Here is an 18,448-nt window from a genome sequence, read left to right as displayed (position 1 = left end):
AGGTCTGTTTCTACGAACAGGAACAATGGAAAACCAAGATGGACGACTAAGCCACTTCTCTTGGTCCACTTGGGATGTAGTTTTTGCTGCAAAAAGCAATCTGATTGGACGCTGGAAAAAGCTATTATTGTGTGCAAGTTATGCTAAAAGGAGTTGAGGCCTAAACTAGCATCACAATGCTAACATTGCAGCAGCACAGATGTCAGCGTCTAGTCCGCATTTCTATAGTATTTTTTTCCAAAGAAGTTACATAAACGATCAAAGTGATTTGCATCAATCCGATGGTGGAATAACCTAAATGCATTTAAAACAAGTATTTGTTGTTTAACGCATCTGTCTATTCAAAAATTCAGCGGCAAAGAGTGCTTTTTTTAAATTGAAAATGTTGCTTATTTTGTCGATATGTGGTTTTTGATTTAAAATGCAATCAATTACAGAGCCCACAATTAACTTAACAAAAAGATTTAATCAAGTCCCACCACTAGTAAAAATCGTATTAACTGCATTGGATACATTTTTAAAATCAAAACTAACGTACCTGCTGAATTAGATTAGGCCTTTCCTTTTATTTACTGAAGTTTGACTGTTTAAGCAGATCTCTGTAGAGAGTACAGTTTTCTTCTTTCTTCCGCAAGGTCATTTAAAAATATCTCAGTAATCTTAAAAAGAAAAAAGCTAAATTTGAGTCATCTTCTCAGTAAAACCCTCCACATAAGAGTATTTTCAGTCCTTATGCTGAATTTACTTAGTGGTAAAAATAATAAGAAAATTGCCTCTGTTGGTAACCAGCCAATTTCTAAGACAAAGATAAACAGAAATTCAAATTAAATTCTTGAAGTAAATTAATCTCAAAACCAAAGATTCTCCAAGGGTTCAAGTGGCTCAAGTCTGTGCTCTCTGATCTGTTGAAGTTGTTTCCAGGGAAGAAAAGGAATCAATGAGAAACACTGACAGACAAAAAAAAACATAACTCCAACTCTGTCTCTTTGTGCATGAAAGCTTTACCTCCATGTTTGGAGCACAGAGTATCAATCTATTCACTCCTCGATAGGCTTCCACTTTGCAGCTACAGTGAACCTGTACAATGGAGCAGCTTAGCTGAGAGCGTTCGCCACGCTTTTCTGGAACATGTCAGTCATTTAGAACACAAAGACATATTGTTACTGCAACACTAGTGAGTGGTGTGGTTTCTTTTCTTTGGCTGCAAGCCTTCTGGCTTAAGAGGGTAAAACATGACCGATAAAGAAAAAAAACACACAAAAAAACAAAGGAAAATCCTGGTGGTGACTGTGGCAGATCGAGCGAAAAACATTAGAGATCAATGGTTAATGTTTTAAATAATTTATGCCCCATAAAGCAGGGTAAAATAAACAACAAATCTCCATTTTGGCGCTATTGGTATCATAAAAATGAGTTTTGTTTCACAGAGTAACTAGATAAGTTATATTCAGTGAATCACATTAGGGGTAAGTAGTCCACTTTTTGACAATTTTCTGTTTAGAAAGTCTGATGTTTATGTTCTATTGAAAGGAATACAGAACAGCCTGGAATCACATGGATTTCCACTGGAAGATTATCATTTTCCATCCTTATTTTTTTTTAGACACCGGAGGAACCCCGGCAGTCGCTGTAATAAAGTCTTCTGATTTATTCTGGAGTTAATCTGTGAGTTCAGCTTTAGAAAAGATCTATAGACTCCTGATTCACACCTCAGGCTTCTGCTGAAAACAGAACCTCAGATCTGTGGGAAACAGCAGCGCTCCTCTGATCCCCCCCTCTTTAAATAACTCTTCCTTTTTACCAGTCATTAATATGTGTGAATACATAGCTGCACATTTTGACCAACGTTAGCGCTGACTAGCAGTAGCAGCGTTCTTGTCGACGCCTATAAACATGGTGTGCAGTACCTCTTACAAACATTTTAAGTTTTATTTTCCATAAGCAAAAACAGCTTTTCATTTATTTACAGTTGTAAGTACTACATGTTACATTCTTACATGAGTCTTACAACTTATTACGGTTGATGCGAGGAACGGCCATATTGGAAACAAGTCGTAACCGGGGTAGTCGGAATTGCTCCCAGTCTTGTGGTGGGAAGTCCGATTTCAGAGGCGATTTTTTATTTAATTTCCATTTGGGATAAACTGAACCAAACCAGATATGATCCGTTTGGAATCAGGATAAATAACTTGCTTTCCTACTCTTGAAAAGGTAATCTGCCACCGACACTGCAAGGCAACCAGACCAGAGATGCAAATCTTTTCATGTCTAGTGACTTGATTCAGAAGGTCACAATTTGATACAGAAACTATTTTTAATTCAGAAACAAATTTTTCCATTCAGTCTAGAGATTCTGTTTAAGTTATGTGACTGGCAAGAGGAAGAGAGCATTTAAAACAACTCTTTAAGGTTTCACATCAGTATGCTTAAACAAACGCCCAACCTTCTTCCAAATCCTCTGCCGCTCTGGGCAGCTGCCAAGAACAAAAACTGCCTCTCGTACCAAACAACACACACACACACACACACACACACACAAAAAAAAAGTATGATAAAGTTTAAAATGATGATTACATGTATGGCATTTAATCTGGCAGCACTGATGATGATGTAAACCTGCTGCTGCTTCGGAGTGAGAAGACGCAGGAGGTTTGGAGTTCGACGGTGATTGGAATCACCTCGCTGAAAGGTCAGCCGAGATAAAGTTCATTATCTCATCCAGTAAAAGACGATGTAAATATTTTTCTCGTCTTTCTGCGGAGCCCGTTAACAAGACCAACAGGGAGGGATATGATGATGATGATGCTTGGATCGCTCTGTGTTACGTCTGCTTTCCCTCGAAATTAATTTGGCAGTCACCATTTTAAGAAGCAAATGTCAAATTTAAATATCAGCCTCGGAGGATAAAGACGCTTTAACGTGGATCGAGGGGGAAGAACGAATCAAACAATTGTTGCTGCATCTGATAAACAAAAGATTATTGATGTTCTGTTAGTGAACGCGCTGTAAGTAGGTCTACAAGTCACACATACGCCACCGAAATGGGCCAGAGGGGCCCACTGAGAGCAGATGCTGACAGATTTCAACCATGCACACTGAGAGATATTAATATTACCAGCCAGATTACGCCAAAGGCAGCAGAAAATGTAAGATACACACGCTCCAAAAAGAAAAATTATGGAGTTTTTTTTTTTTTTTTTCTCTTCGGTGGCAACAGAGAGTCAAGCTGCTCCTTGAATTTAATTAATGAACTCGAAGAACTGAAAACAGAGAGACTTTTACTTTTCATCCCCTCTGGTAAACCCCCCACCGCATACAAATATCGGCATGAGCCCGTGTGGGGCTTTTAGAAAGAGGATTAGAGAGAGGAGGTGGGGGAATGGAACAAAAATGCTTTTACTTAGAGTCTGGCATCTGTCTGCAAAATGGAAATGGATAACAGCAGAGCGCCGCTGCTCAATATGTCCGTCATAATCATGGGGGGAAAAAAGTGTGTTTTCAAAGCCTTGAAATTTTGCTCGATCTAATAGATGACGTCAAATCACAGCTCAAACTTCAGGAGCCGGACAACGACAAAGCAGAAATGATGGAGGAGGAAAAGGTAACAGGATTATGAAAAGCAGGAGAGCGAGCGAGCGGATCAGGTTGATTGGATTGGACGAAATGTAGACTTCAACATTTGTTTTTTTTTAAACCAAAGGATTTCATTTTGTGATGCCTCTAAATAAAAGCTTGCTGAAAGCAAACGTCCTCAAAAGTCAGTCAACTGAGGATCAGGTACATTTTATTTTCTAGTTCTTGGATGCTTCACCCCTTTCTGATGCTGCCCTGAGTAACTGCCCATATCAAAACCCACCAATGTTTCGCAAAAATGTTAGTGTCAATATTTCTTCTACTACTGTTATAGTCCGCGATAAAGATGGAGAGTATATTCCTTAAGTTTCTTAAAGAATAAAAATGTTTGTGTCCAGTGTGCTGTGCCTTTCCATCATCTTTTTTCTTCTATATGTAGATTTTGAAAGAGCTTAATGGGGAATAAAACATTGTAAAATTCCTTGTAGCTATTTCGAAAGTAGCACCAAACAAAATCAGTGATTCTGATTGCAAAAAAATTAAAAATTAAAAATGGCACAAAAAAAAAATCAATCACGAAATCCTAGAGAAACTAATTATGGTAACAGAAATGAGAGGTTCAGGTATAAAATAATAAAATCATGCACTTGGTTAAATTTTGCCATAATTTATAAGTTTATTCAATGATGGGATCTTGTCAGCCTACAGTTATAAATTAGGAATTGTTCATAATCTGTCTTGCCTGGATAAATAAAAAGGTTCAATAAAAATAAAATAAATAAGTGACGCAAATGTTTAGACAGCTGTGAGTGGGTTTAAAATAATGTCACTGCATGAATCTGGAATGGGTGTGTGATTAATTGCTGACAGTTTAGACAGCCCATTCAATAGCACAAGATCATGAGCAGAATGTAAGGCGCTTTAAACAGTCTGCTGATCTCTGCGTACCTGAGCGCTTAGTTCCCGGGAGCAGACAGATTTTTTAAATGCATAAGGTTCAGCGGCTGTCCAGATCTTTTTAAATCGCATTTAAAAGGAGGAAAACTGTGTGCTGTAAGGCCGGAGCGGTGCTCTTCACTGGAGGAGGTCAGGAATGAAAACATTCAGACGCCGGCCTCTCAGCATGACGAACACGACTGGAAACGTCTGACATTTTGATCAGTTATTCCCCGGACAGCTGGGTTTGATCTCACCCTATCAAAGTATGACTTAAATTCTTATTTCTGGCAATTAAAAGCAACAAGAAGTTGCATTTGAACGCTTTTACTTGTGTGGGGAACTACGTTTCGTTTCATCGTCTTCCATTTCTGGATTTATCAACTCGTATTTTTACAAGGCTCTGTAGGGAAACTTGAGCCTGGCAAGCAGCAAAATCCCACCATCAGAGGGTAGTTTAAAAAAGGAAAAAAAAAAAATAAAAAAAAAGGAAACTATTACCAGGGGATCCTCTGCTCGTCCCGTGCCAAAGTGCAGCGGAGGAAGGAGATCAGCAGACTTTGCGGCAGGAGCTCTCAAGTGGAAACGGGAAGGCGAAGGCAGCCAGGCTGCAACGACTACAGCTGGTGGAGGAGGAGATAATAGGAGCTGCTGGGAGCGAACACAGCCATGATTCTCCAGCTACCATCAGGAGCAAGAGCTAATGTGACCCACAAAGAGAATATACATTTAATTCATTCACTTCCTTCCTACTTTTTTTTTTAAACACCTTCTATGTTGTAAAATGAGTTTCCATGCGAATAAGACTAACTGAATTTGAATTAAAAGCCAAGCTGGATGTGTGATGTTTTCCATTCCCATCAGACTGGACTGTAAATTACATGCAGTCCTTATAAAAGTCACACTTTTTTCATTATTTAGATTAGTAGGAGCTGTCTCTGTTGTCGCTATGGTTTCTTTGCTAAAAAATAAAAAGAAATAACAAAAACAGACCAAAAAAAGTCCCACAAAATCTGCAGCCTGTTTTCTCCAGTTCAACTACCGACTTCCACTTCTGGAAACTATCCAACGCACAGATAAATCGTCTGCAACTGCCTTTAGTTTGGGAGATTAGAGATCAGTTGATATTTCCATGTGAAACTGATCTTATCTTATCTTCCACCGCAAAGGTCTGAAAATCAGCCACTGTGGTCCTTTGATCTGACTGACCGTCCGACCAGCCATCTAGTCAAATCAGGACATATATATGACCACTTTATTGCTGTGTCTGGTGACTTTACAGATAAAAAATAAAAAAAAAATCTGGTATCACCCAAAATCGAAATCGTCACATCAGAAGATCGGCCAGAAAACTGTAATTGGTGCGCACCTCGAATCAATCGCATTTGATATTTTGGATAAAATAAAAAAAAAAAACCTCAAATGATTCTTTTCTTCTTCCCCAAAACATTTCTATTTTTGTTGTATGAGACATAATCACACAGTGAAATATGTATTTAATATAACTTGGTGTCACAGTTAGATAACTTTAGAACCTGGTAAAGACTACACTGGTTTCATTAAGCACTAGTGTTGTCATCTGACTAAAAATATCACATATTATAATCTACTTAAGTTTGAAATGTAAAAGCAAGCGTTTTCAAAAAGTGTTTCATTGTCTCAAGCCAAACATCTCAGCACTATAAACTGCTTGTGCTTCAGTGGAAGCAGGGTTTTCCCCAGTGTATTACAAGCCTGGCGGGCCGCCAGGCTTTACTTGCCGCCCCACTCACCAGGCTGAGTGTTTTCTGTTTTCATTAAAAAAAAATAAAAAAAAGGCCGTACAAGACCACGTAACACCTCCACTAGAGGGAGTTTTTTGGTAAAAAATAATTTAATCTGAATAATGGTTACACTTTTTATTCCCTGATATCTACATTAGGAATATTGGGTTAATAAACAACAAGTAATAACGAAGACGGGTGATGGTGGCTGTGATTCGAATGCCGCCGAGTCAGATTTGGTAAGCACATGTGAAAGTGAAAACAAACCACCAGGCTGTTTATAGTTTCATTCATGTCCAGTTGAAAGGATCGGTGGGTAGAGAAAACTGTGTGTGATCCCAGCGTGGTGCTGCTGGATATGAATCTATCATCTGCAGAGGCGAGGGATGCGTGTGGCTCGGCTCCAGCCAACGAGATTATCAGATGATCCAATAAAGTTTGGACGACGGTCACAGACGCAGACCTAGATGAAAAACCCAGCGCTGCTTTCTGATGCTGGCTGGCTGCAGAGATGATCCCAGAGAGAGAGGATGAGCATGAACAGTACAGGTCAGAACGCTTTGCCGTGAAGACCGGTGGAATCAGAGAAGCATCAAGACAGTTTCCTGTTCTCAGTAACAGAAAGCCAATCAGACCGGGTGCAGCTTCTTGTTGGGCTGCTTTTGGAAAGTAATTAATAGATTTTTAACTAATACAATGATTTGAATTGCAGATGACCTAATTAAAATTAAAATGCAGGACTGCCTTTGCGGATGAATCCTTTGAAGACAAAAGCAAACGGCCAAACTGGATCTTTGCACAACGGCTCTTTCAAATCTGTTTCCAGCAGGTACTAAGAAGAGCAGGTTAAGCTAGTTAAGAATGATTGAATATTTAAACTACAATTTCTTATTGGGTTTAATCATTCTCTTTATTTTTATGTAGATGCACCAATCAGAATTTTGTTCATTTTTGATTGACAATTTAAAAAAAACAACAACAAAAAAACAGTTTTGATATGTTGATACCCATTTTAGGCAACTTAGCAAGATTAGTGTGGCTAGCGCTACTACTACTTTTAATGCAATGCTCAAAAACCTGTCAATTCCTCACTTTCCATATTTAGGGGAAAATAAAGATTTTTCTGTTATTTTTAAACTTGGCACAAGGACGTTGAAAGCTTCATGGGAACTTTTGGCCTTCCTGTTATCCAGTGTTTCTCAATTCCGGTTCTCACGTCCTCTCAGTGCATCCCTATCTAATACCGGTAATACATCCACATATTCTAAGTCCCCAAGGTCCAATCCTGAGAACTCCCCTATTTCAATATCTGCATGCTTCCACTAGCTCAGGTTATTACAAGAAATACTATTTGTTACCATGGCTGCACAGATGATGCACATATGTCACTGGGTGACTGTCAATATCCAAGCACTGAACAGATTTAGATGATGGAATTTGACACAATGTAATGTTTCCTGCTCGTTAAACAATTGGTGAATTTATAAGCTATCATGCAAAGCACTTTGAAATGTGCCATACAAATAATCTTAATGCTTAGAGTTCCAGACTCCCATCACTGATTCACATTTCACAACCAAGTGAGGACCAGAGGGGTCAGTTCTCCCTCCCCAACTTCAAACTTGATGCCTCACCCCCACTGGCACTGAACAGACAGACTTTGCAGTATGATTTAAGGAACTGTGGCTAGTTTAATGAGTTGCAGCATTTACTGATTTGACGTCTTCTTCGTCCTTCATAGCATGCCAAATTTAAATGTCCACTCACTCACTCCCTAGCCTGCATAACAATATCACACACACTCCAGACGTTTGGAAGCTGTCCCCATCAGATGCCCTTTGAGAACTTTTCTTAAGCACTTCTGCATTATGCGATAATGGTTTCCAAGAGGAAATTTTCAAACCAAACACCAGCGCACCCAAGAAATATGTCCCCTAATCGTCTTTGCTGGTGTAACAGAACCAGGAATCTACAGTCCTTAAAGGTAAACAAGCTGCTCTCTGCATCATTAAATATTTACAAAGTTTCTCTAGTAGAAGTAGCCCAATGATTGATGTTAAACTTGGCTTTATGTTAGCATGTTAGCATTAGCTTCCGCTGAATACCGTCTTGGTGTAGTGCTTCAGCATTAGTGGAACTAACGTTTATGATTAGAGTAACTAGCATTTTAGTTAATTGTCTATCATTGCCGATTGTTGTAAAAATACGTTCTACAACAACATATTTCTTCAATTACAACTATAATTTTGGAGCACATCTTCACCAGTTTTGCATATTTATACTTCAAGCTCAGGTAGACTGGTTCAAGAACATCTGAAAACCATGTTAGATTCTGGATTTTCAGTTTAATTTAGGTATTGAATTTGACTGGAACATTCCTACAAGTGAATGTGCAGACAAATAACTTAGAAAATATATATATATACATATATAAAACAGAAATATTTGTGGTGGTTGACTGAATATGAACATTTTTAGGGGAATGAACATTTCTTTTTCGAAGCCACTGTGTCAATAACATATTTGTATTTGCTATAACAGTTGTCAGTTCACCAAGGAGGAAACCATGACTATTGTCTCAGACTGCAGCTTCAAATTGGCATTTAAGGCACCTCATATTTTGGCACCTCTACATTACTGCTTAATGGTGACTGACACTAATTCCAAGCTTGATGTGAAGCCAATGCCGGTGAAAGGAAAATGGGCCCAAATTCAAACTGATAGTCTTTATAAAGTGGCAATTTCCAAAGCAGACTAAAGAAACACAGCTGACATTTGACAAGCCATGCCGTACTGTTCCCCGAGGGCACCCAAATGCCATCACGCTAACAGCAACCAACAGCAATCTACGGGCTGACGGATTTTCCCATTAAACCGAGCTGACAAGAAAAGCAGCATCAAAAGCATAAGTACATTGAAAGTATGAAACGAGTTAATAAGCCTGCCGGTAATCCACTTTTCTTTTGCGGTCTTTACAAACACCATTCATCAATGTCACGTACAGTTTATCTCATCTTGGAGGACCGCACGTTGGGCCATAAATCGAAATCCAATCATTCCCAGCACTGAAATATGATGTAATTAAAAAGAATCTGGTTGTGGCCTAAGGGGCCTTTCGTTTTTTTCCCCCCCTTTCTAACCCAGCCAAAAATACACCTTCAATTTCCTATCCGTGTGAGAACTGCATGAAGTGATTTAATGTAGAATATGTGAAAAAGATCGATGCTTTTAGTCACTGCGTAACTCAGACAGGCAGGATGCCATCACAAGTAGAAAGCCCTGGTGTGAAGGGCTGAATGAGTGAAACCCGGGCGGATTATGCGTGAGCCCCGGAGCTGGCTTCCTCTCACAGGATGTCAATAAGATTTAGCTTACAACACAGCAGCCGTAAACAGAGCTTCTACAGATATAAGGACTGTAATCACAGGAGGAAGTGTTGAATAGTAACTTTTCGCTACGGCTTCTTGTTTTTTTTTTTGTTTTTTTTAAAAGGCGGATGGGAACCATTGATTTTGAAGGAGATGCCTCAGAAAAAAAATCATAACTCTTTCTGACGGCGCATTAGTGATTTATTGATCTGCGGCGGTTGTCGCTTTTTGAAAGATTCCAGCAGATGTAAGGAGGGCAAATGGAATCAATCAGAACATTTGTTGGAGTTTGGGTTCCACAGGAAAAAAAAAAGTGAAATAATTAAAAACATTTGCACTTTGTCACAAAACAAGACATTGCCCAAAAAGGTATGACATTTTCCTAAGATCACTGTAAAGCTTTGCAGATAGAAAACATTAAAAAATGTTGTCCAGTCTTGCATAACAACGCAACTTCAGTATAATTAAACGGAGCGCAAACAATTATATAATGATTCTCATTTTGATTTAAGTCTGAGCTTTGACTAAGCCACTGATCTGTAACCTGTAGCTGACTAAGACTTTAATAAGTTTAACCAAGATTGTAAAGAACTGAGCAATGATTTAAATATCCAATTTAAACGTGTTGTCAATATAGACCAGAATTACATAAGTTTAATTAACTTTTTTTATTATTAAGTTGCACAGTTTTTTCCCAACATTTTTCATAAATAATGATTTCAAGAAAATGTAGTCATTGTCTTTCTGTAAAAGTATTATTCTTTTTTATAAAAGCTAGAAATAGAAGTATTTTTTCTAATAGGTATTCATAAATAGCACGAGTCATTTTGCTTTTGCAGCTCAAGAAGGCAAAACAATTGCTTAGATTGATAAAGTTTCCCAGATTAATCCATGAATATGCTTCAGTTTAAACCAATCACATTGCAGCTCTAGCTGTACGTTTAAGGTCATTGTCTCTGTTTCAGTCTAGGTTCTTTTGCAGCTTCCAGCAGGTTTTCTTCCAGGGTTCTGCATCCCCACAGGATGCTGCTGCCACCAGGTGTGTTCAGAGTAACACGACTCCTGGAGTCACATTTTGCAAGTTACACTCTGGTCTCATCTAAATGCTTACAGAGTCTCCAAATGGCTTGTGGTACTTTATTTGAGGGGTATCAAAGAAAAAGTGGTTGAACAGGAATACATGTCACATTATGTCAGAGGTTCTCAAACTGTGGGGCGCGCCCCCTACAGGGGGCGCCGTGCCATTGCAGGGGGGGTGCGGGAAGCCGTCTGGATGAAAGAAAAAAGAAAAAAGAAAAAAAAAAACGAGCGTTGTATGCGCTGGATTTTTACCTTAGAATGGCCAACTCTCTGTTATTCCTCTGTCAATCTGATACAGTAGGGGCTTCCACACTTCCCATATGTGTCCTCTGTCACTTTTATCAGCAGTTAAAACTGTTTAATCCGTTGTTAACATGTTGTAACTATTTTTCGGAGCCGCCTTTAAACGCAACATGAGCGCTACGACGCTCGGGCTGGGTTTCCACCTGTGAAGGAGACCTGCTGCTGCTGGGCGGAGCTACGTAGGTTTGTGTTAGAATCACGGCAGCAAACCAGCAAAACACAAAGAACTTTTCACAGTTTTTCCCCCAAACTAACAGACTGTTGAGTAAAGCTGTTGGATACAGGTAATGTTAGGTAAAAGATGACTAGCTAGCTATATACAGCACCTTAAGCTTGTTAACAAGTAGCTTGTAGGCTACTGGTGTTGTTGTCTATGTTCAGCTACGTACATTCATTTTGCCCCCCCAGAAAAGACGATCCCCCAAGGGCAAAGAAATGTGGTTGAATAAGACAGCTATTTGTAATCCACTGGGGGGCCCAGGAGAAAAAGTTTGGGAACCACTGCATTATGTCATATTTGTTTGTAAAAAGCTTTTGAAACTACTCTGTACTATTTTGCACAATGTATGAAGAAGTGAATGTAATTTCAGCTTTTGTAGTCTGCATTTCCCCTGAGGTTTTTTTTATTTGGATCGTCTGTTTTTCCATTCTGTGTCTAAGTATTTAAGTCAAAGGGACACCTTGTGTTAGTTTATCAAAATGCCAACAAAATGAGTTTGTGATTGCTAAGCAGAAATGTGAAACATTGAAAGTGGTTTTAAAGCTTCCAGGGTTTCTTTCCGTTTTCATCCTCAGTGGTGACTTAGGGCTGCCAGTGTTAACTACCCAGGCTGCCTCTTTAAGGTTGAAAGCCAACAGTTGCTTAAAAGAAGAGATGAGCTCTGCTGCTCTGGTGTAACCCCAGGACTGGAGAGGTATTGATGTAACCACATCAAGGAGCGCTGTAATTCCAAATAAAAAAAAGACGAAGGAGAATCGGACCTGTAGGAGGGAGATCCATGGCGTTCGGGTTTCAAAGCTAGGTGTCAGAATAAATCTCTAGAAGGGGATTTTTTTCCCCCCCTCGGCTTGCAGCATGAATTACTCTGACCCTTTGACTGGCGTGTCACTAAAGGTCGTATCCAGAGCTTTCCATTTTCGTCGTTAACCTGGAGTAGACTGTGGTAACACTCAGCAAAATGTGGATCTACAGCCTGATAAACCACTTACACTCATATTAAGCGTCAAGGTGCACAGCACTATTAAAAAGGCAGCTTTCTCCCATCTACTTCTATAGATTTATTCCCTTACTGGTTTGTTTTATCTTCCTGACACGCATGTAAATGCCAATAAGACCAGCATCAGTGATCCTTCTTGTTTAAATGATGGCATGCACTTAAAATGACAGATTAAGTACAGCAGTGATCCCAGGTTTAGCTATGTTGTTCCAATAGGCAGCAGCTTATGGTAGTTATTATTAAAATGACAGGTTAAATGCAGAAAGGTAAACATTTAGCTTAAGTAACTATTTTTCTAACAACTATGGTGCAGCTACAGATCAGAGAAATCAGCAAAGGTCAAATAGCGTGTTCTTAAACAAAGCAGCAAGCCATTTAACTCAGTTTCGCTCCCACAGGCAGCATCCCTCCAGCAGCTGACAGCCCGAGGTGACCGTTTTCATCGCCAGAAAACACACACGCTCACCTCAAAACACACACCCAGTGGTCCGCTCTTCTGCAAACACCTACCCGCGCCAGCGCTCCCGGCTTCCTCCGTTCCAATAACTTGTCCCGGGTCTCTCTCAGCTCCGTTCTCTCCGCTTCTATCCTCGCCGCGCGGCGTCTCTGGCGCCGCACGCCGCTCTCGTGCTGCCGGTGCCGCGGAGGGAGAGGAGGGAGACGGTGGGGGAAGCCGTCTGCCCAATCAGCGGAGGACTGACGGGGAGGAGGAACTGTAGCCAATAGGGACCTGGCCGCGGCCGAGAGCGGGCGCGAGCGCAGCGACGTCGGGGTTTTTGTTCCAGCGCGAGATAAGACTTTGAAGCAACAGAGCGAGCGCTCGAGCATCTGATGGCATCTGATCCAAACTACACCCACGTCCCGTTTAGACTGCAGGGGAGGCTTCAGCACAAAGCCCGACTGCTGTTCGGAAACACTCATGTTACTGCGACTGATCCAACACATTGGAGGAAGTTGAGAAAGTATCCACAACCATTGAACTTCTTCAGAATGTCATGTTGCAACCAAAAACATATTTTATAGATATTTTCTTGTTGATATATTGCATTAAAATCTGTTGCTGAAAATACCAAATATCTACAACGCATTTCAGAAAATTATCTTCAAGGAAGTGTTTAAGTACCCTACTAATGTTTAATTTTTTGTTAGCCATCTTTTTGCTGCATTCCATTTATCTCAGAAACTGGAACTACAATCAGGAGGTGACATCACACGTGACTGAGTGCATTTTATTTTAAAGTCCAAAATATTAGGTTTCCAGTTGGGAGGGGAAAAAAATAAATATACCTGCAGCTGGGGTCAGACTTCCAAACTGAAAAGAGCTCCAAGTTCAAGATGGTAACAATAACAGTTAGCTTGATCACTAAGAACAGTCACAAAGTCACAAGGTTTCCTCCAGAAAACTTGCTAAGCCCAGTGGTTGGGTGCTAGAGCAGTCATTTATTCAGCAGCCCGTCATGTTTTTGAGTTAAAATTGTTTAAAGTTGACAGGAAATTTGAAAATATCATTTGATAATTATGTGTTATTGAAAGATTGGAAAAATTAATACCTGAACCAACTATAAAGTCTTAAAAAAATGCATTTTTTTTTTTGCATTTTTTTAAAGTCTTTTGCATTTTTTAAAGCCTTAAAAAATGCAAAAGACTTAAATAAGTGATGCTTATCCTGGTGGGTGCACCAGGTTTGAAAACTGTTGCAATGCAGTGAACCGGATAACAGCCAATAGCAAGTATACCAGTAGTTTTTGACTAATTTGTATAAAGAACTTGTTCTTGAGTACATGTTGTGCAATACTATGTGTGCAACTGATATTACTCAATATAAACGGTCAAAGGTGAACCACAAATAGTGTAACATTCAAATATTGCAGTCTACACACACAGTGGCCATATTGGACTTTAATGTTGGGGTTGGTAAGAAAGTCATGTTTTTTTCAAGTTAAAACATAAGCTTGTAAAAATGTTTTGTTTTCACTTGGGACATTTAAGAGTTTCGAGTACAAATGCATTTACTATAAAATAAAATGAAAAACATATTTATCTGTTACCAAAGTGGCTGTTTTTAATATTCCATCAACCTCTTCTTATTGAACACAGACTGAAAAGCTACATTCAAAGTACAATCTGGGAAATGAAATCCTAATGAACAACTCCACAATTAAAGCTCATATTGGCTGCACAAAAGGACACTTTCATTATCAAAAGCTAAGGTTTTGCTTTTTTAGTTTCTTTCAAACTCTTTTTTATAACACATTTTATTTTGAATTATTAAGAGTGCTGAAAAAACAAATCATGTTGAAATCAAATTAAGTGGAGCCTTAGAGAAAGTAATGAGCCGCCATATTGTGGCCACATTTTCTCAGCATGCAGTTGGTCTGTCATTTCTGAAAATAATGCTCCAGCTGGCCAAGGCCTCACCTTGGACGCAGCTCTTTCAGGACAGACTCCAATTGCTTTCTGCTGATTTGTTGACTGGATCTGGTAGCTTTTCATTACTGCGAGTAGTACAGTTATACTCAATGTGCCCAAATGCCTCTTGAATGGTACTTAAAAAATAATTTCATGATCATAAAAAAAATTTTCAATTGGGTTTTGAAGACATATTTCAGATGTGATAATGTCTAACACAACTGTAAGATGCAGCATGAACAATGGAAATGGGAGTGTGGTAAGAGATTTGGGCTTGTTATTTTAGATGCAGCTACAGTTAGCCTGAAGCTGCTGGCAGGCAGCAATGAGAATCGGGCCGGAGGTGGCAAGATCATTTCTTTCTTTTTCTACACCCCCAGATCTAACTTTAAGCCTTCAAACTCACACATTTATCCGGATTTCTAAAGCTCCACGAAGAGAAAGCAGAGGAACTGTTGAAAAGCCATTTAATTTCTGCTTTCTTGGTACTAAAATGTCGTCTGAATCACATCTGAACAACAAAAAAGGCCACGGCCTCTAGTGACCCATTAATGTTTTACCAGCCTTTCCTTTGCACAGCCGTACTATGCACTACCATCAACTATAAACCATTTAAATATCAAAAATATTTAATACCCTTGTTTTAAATCAGAATTTTAGATTGTGTTCCATTTGTTTTCTAATCCAGTTATTACAGATACTGTATTATTTAGTACTCCAGTGAATCTGACCCAAATGTTGAGAACAGTACAGAACAAATAGGATATATGGTAACTGATGTCATGGTTTATGTATATATTATAAAACAAGATCTCCTGACAAACTATGTAGAAATTATATTTCAATGGCAGAACATAATAGTAATTTAATGTTCATATTTACTTCTAATATCTCGGAGTGAAGTACTGCTATTTCCGGTCGCTACCGGAAGTAAGACCCATGATCGTTTTCACACCCTCCACAAGGAGGATAGAAATACTAAAATACAAGTACTGTAACTTACTGAAGTTACATAAGGACAAGTAGACAATGGAACAAGTTCAGGTAAATTTTAAAATATGAGGAGGACGCAATTGCGTCATTGGCCTTCATCATATGCCCAACAAAACCATTTCTGTTGCTCAAAAAAGCCATAACAGCACCGACATGACCTTAAAAATTGGCACGAGAGCTTCAATATAAACGACACCGCCAACAAATGTCTCCTTACCTTGAATACGGTTTCATTTTCGGTTGCGTGTAGTCTTCAACAAAGCCAAGTCAGATGTAGAACTCAGATGTAGTTTAATCTACCTACAGGTGTGTTAGCTGGATCCTGCTGGGTTTTTCCTATCGGAGAAACGGTTCCAGCTTGTTAAAACTTTATTTCTTCAAAATTTCTAGTTAACGCATAGTTAAATGTCCTCCTAACTAACGGTAAAGGAAGTCAAAGGTTAAAGGCCGAAATTGGCTAACCTGTACATCCCGCCACGAGCTTGGTTGGGTTTAACAGGAAACAGCCACTAGGAGGCTGGTCATAATGTTTTGGCAGATATGTTTTGATAGAAATGTGCAATTTCAGTTATTTTTGTTATGTAACTCCAGATACATTCTTCCTTCCCCTGATTCTACACTTTCTGCAGCAACGTGCAACCCTCTCACCCATTACCTTTGACTGTCAAGGAAATCATTGCTGAGAAAAAGGTCCAATTAAAAAGATGCCAAGCGGCAAATCAGAACAGGATGCTGAGTTGTTCAACGGGCAACCGAGGAGAAATCCGCATGACTCACGGAAACTGTGAAGTCATCACTTTTATGGCACTCTTTAGCTGCTGTAATTAACACAGGCGTATATTGTCTTCAAAGCCAATTACGCCACGTGGTAAACCTGTAACTGAGAGGAGTGGAAAAATCTGTAAGGGCTGACAAAAGCCACCTAATGGGAAAATCTGTAAGTTCTACGGTGGGCTGTTATCAAGGAAAATCAATACGTCTTTTTCCAGAGACTTCAGGTGGACAGAGTTTTCGAGGTGGTTTATGCAGGGTCAGGCACATTTAAAGCTACAGTAACACTAATCCTCGAGGAAAAACACCGTTGACTATTACGTGTATTAATACGTTTCAGTTAGTTTGTATTGGACTCCACATTACAAAAAAAGTCCAGAAAATCTACCTACTACAGGGGAGTACTGTTAAGATATAAAAAAAAATATGTTGCATACTGTTTCATGAAAGTATGAGGATGTATATCTCAGAAAAAAAATTATAATCATTGCTTTGTAACTCTAGATAAAATATCTTCAACATTAAGCCATAAATAGTTGTAGTTTCATAGTAGGTGGATTGCTCTTTTGATGGTTTCTCTTTCCAGCTTGACCACTAGGCGGCAGTGGTGCATACACATTGCTTCTTTAATGAACATGTGCAAATTACACCTGTTAAATTATCTTTAAGCTAAAAAACCTTAGAGTCTATATTTTTTAGTGGCTCTTATCCTGTTTCCTACTTATTTGAGTCCATCTCTTTTGTTCCGCGACTTATTTTTATTTATTCTTTGGCTAGAGATTGATGCGTCTTTAAAAGTGGAGCGATCTTTTTTTTTTTTTTTTCTAGAGAACTACGTTGCCTTGCCAACATTTAATCATGTTACAAACCCAAACATTAATTCATTTATTTAGAATTTTATCATTTGTACTCAGCTCAACTTTTGTCAGGTTAATGGATTACACAGTTGATTACAGTCAACTTTATTTTGGAGTAACGGAGTAAAAGAGGATCACTCTTCAAATTTTGTTGTAAAAATAAAAATGTGAAATTGATTCCGATTCACAAATGTGTGCTACTTCCTGTTGGTTCATCATATACAATCTCAACAGGAATACATGTAACTTGGTGGGGGATTTTCATGTGAGAAACCTGAATAAATCTTAAACTGTTGGAATACTTTTGCAGCTACGTGTCACAAACTTGGTGTGAATGAAGAAAGAAAACATTGTGAGAGGGTTCTCCAACATGAGTGCCAACAGAAATATTTTACGAAGCTGTCAGGTGTAAAAATCAATAACAGTAGGTTTGGTGCCAACTGTCATGCAAGTAAAAAGGGCTGGAAATAATATCAGGTCTGATAGTGGTGGGTAGCATGTCGACTGAACCAATATATCAATCCAGGAAACTGTTTTCTTTTTCTTGTAATGTACAGTCAGATTTAAGAATCTCGAATTCAGACATAGGAAAAAAAAATGAAAAGAGGGGAAACTTTTTATTCAGACACAAAGAAAGCTAATGAAGAAGCTACGCAACATTCAAGGTGCACACCAGGTGCATTCAGTCAGCATCAAACAAAGCTAGATAATGAATAAAGGAGTAGATTTCAAACTGAGTACAAAACACAATGATTTCAGAGCAGTTCGTCTCTCCATGGACACAGATGGGAAATTACATATTGTCGAGCACTGCCTGATTGTTAGCTGAATCGGCCAAACTCAAGCGCCATCACTCTCCTCGCTGTCGTAGCATCTGTTCCGCTTGATTATCTCCTCCGCTGTCAGGCCTTCTTCCTCCTCAGTCCAGACAGAAGTGTCACACCTGTCTGTGCGCTGCTCTGCTACAGAGCCAACGCCGCCGCTCTCCGTCTCTCCATCCTCCCCCCTCTCATCTCTCATCTCTATCCCGAAATCCAAAAGGTCATCTAGCGACGACACCGATGGCCTCCCCCCAACAGGCTGACTGAAAATGTCGGAACCAAAATCAGATTGCAAGCCGGAGCCGCCGCTGGTGCTCAGGCCAGCGAAAATATCCTCCAGGAAGCTTGATGTGCCAA

General features: G+C 39.3%; 1 protein-coding gene across 7 annotated transcripts in view; it reads right to left on the bottom strand.

Moving 5' to 3' along the window:
- The window catches only part of LOC103147185 (beta-1,3-galactosyltransferase 1-like), a 134,990-nt gene extending 118,833 nt beyond the window's left edge, over nucleotides 1-16,157 (bottom strand). For 3 of the 7 annotated variants that reach the window (XM_007565413.1, XM_016678173.1, XM_016678175.1), the window contains exons 1-2: nucleotides 16,105-16,157; nucleotides 15,860-15,978 (exon numbers count right to left, since the gene is read on the bottom strand). The gene's annotated coding sequence lies outside the window, so the exon portion shown is untranslated. Of the gene's footprint in view, nucleotides 1-12,706; nucleotides 13,040-15,859 lie in introns of those variants that run through there. The other 4 variants (XM_016678174.1, XM_016678176.1, XM_007565411.2 and 1 more) reach the window with 3 other exon arrangements.
- Between the last annotated feature and the right edge of the window lie 2,291 nt (nucleotides 16,158-18,448).

This window comes from Poecilia formosa, unplaced genomic scaffold, assembly GCF_000485575.1.
Source record: "Poecilia formosa unplaced genomic scaffold, Poecilia_formosa-5.1.2 Scaffold175, whole genome shotgun sequence".
Lineage (NCBI taxonomy): Eukaryota > Metazoa > Chordata > Actinopteri > Cyprinodontiformes > Poeciliidae > Poecilia > Poecilia formosa.
Note: the sequence above shows the minus strand (reverse complement) of the source record. Positions and strands in the feature narration are given on the sequence as shown.